Source organism: Sorex araneus, chromosome 1 (assembly GCF_027595985.1).
Source record: "Sorex araneus isolate mSorAra2 chromosome 1, mSorAra2.pri, whole genome shotgun sequence".
NCBI lineage: Eukaryota > Metazoa > Chordata > Mammalia > Eulipotyphla > Soricidae > Sorex > Sorex araneus.
In genome coordinates, this window is record NC_073302.1 from 310,694,757 (window position 1) to 310,696,580 (window position 1,824).

The following is a 1,824-nucleotide window of genomic DNA, read 5'->3' on the forward strand; positions in this document are numbered from 1 at the left end:
ACTGTTTACAATAGCCAGAATCTGGAAAAAACCCGAATGCCCCAGAACGGATGACTGGTTGAGGAAACTTTGGTACATCTATACAATGGAATACTATGCAGCTGTTAGAAAAAAGGAGGTCAAGTATTTTGTAGTTAAGTGGATGGGCATGAAAAGTTTCATGCTGAGTGAAATGAGTCAGGAAGAGAGAGACAGACATAGAAAGATTGCACTCATCTATGGTATATAGAATAACAGAGTGGGAGACTATCACCCAAGAACTGTAGAAATAAGTACCAGGAGGTTGACTCCATGGCTTCGAGGCTGGCCTCACGTTCCGGGGAAAGGTCAACTCAGAGAAGCGATCACCAACTACATTGTAGTCGAAGGCCATGTGGGGGAAGGGAGTTGCGGGCTGAATGAGGGCTAGAGACTGAGCACAGCGGCCACTCAACACCTTTATTGCAAACCACAACAGCTAATTAGAGAGAGAGAACAGAAGGGAATGCCTTGCCACAGTGGCAGGGTGGGGTGGGGGGGAGATGGGATTGGGGAGGGTGGGAGGGACGCTGGGTTTACAGGTGGTGGAGAATGGGCACTGGTGAAGGGATGGGTTCCCAAACTTTGTATGAGGGAAGTATAAGCACAAAAGTGTATAAATCTGTAACTGTACCCTCACGGTGATTCTCTAATTAAAAATAAATAAAATTAATTAAAAAAAAAGACTTCCTTTTTTAGAGCTAAGAGTGAAGTATTATTAACTTCTTTAATAGTGAATAAAAGAATCCAAGAAATTTTATCAATCTAGTTTCCTCACTTTAAAATAAGAATAATACATATTACATTAAAGATGTTATTTAAGAGCAAATTACTGTATAGTATACTAAAACCACTGTAAAAGATGTTCCCAGAAATAAAAGATGAAGAATGTTATAAAATAAATGTTCTATGAACCATTTTATTGACCTTATTTCCACTCCAATTTCTTCTTACTCTTAAATAAGGAGCAGTGACATTCTCACATTTCCACCTCTAGTCCATGTACATCATTTCTATGTAGAACAAGTCTTTGGAAGATTCATGACCATATTCATTGAATATCTCCTTTCTTTTCTCTTAATGAACACTCTTCCCATCCTTGCTAACCCACACCACCCACTCCTTTATACTTAATACCCAGATAGAGGAAACCAGTGAGTCATGAAAAGCAAAAGAAGAAAAACTTCGAGAAGGAAAGGCAGAACAAATTGATTCTTACTAAGGAATGCCTGTGTTAATGAACATCCATCCTTCCCACAAATTAGGGCAAACCAAAGTAAATGATTATACTAAAGAGAAAAACTAAAACAGATTTAAAGTAATCCTTATATCCAGGACACTTACAATCTATTAGGAGAGAATAGGAGCCCAAATAATTGTCGCCTATTAGGAGAGATACAATGGGAACAGTAAGTATTGTAGCATTAATTTTCAGGAAATAAATATGATAATAAGAGACATTTGTGCAGTTTCACATTTAGCTCTGTGTGAATCAAGGAAAAATGCATGAAAATTTTTTTGTTTGTTCATGGAAAAGACCTTCCACTGGGTGGTGGAAGGTCTTACTTCTTGCTCTAAGTTCCTCTGAGCTCAGGGATCATTCCTGGAAGTGCTCAGGGAACCATATGGGATGCCAGGGACTGAACCCAGGTGACCCATGTGCAAGGCAAGTACCTTACCCACTGTACTATCTCACCATGACAGAAAGAGATTATTTTAAATGGCCAGAGATTGAAGTGGGCCACTTTCAAGGAAAGCAAGAGGCTTGAGGCACTGAGGATAAAAACATGGCAAGGGAGCTTAGTT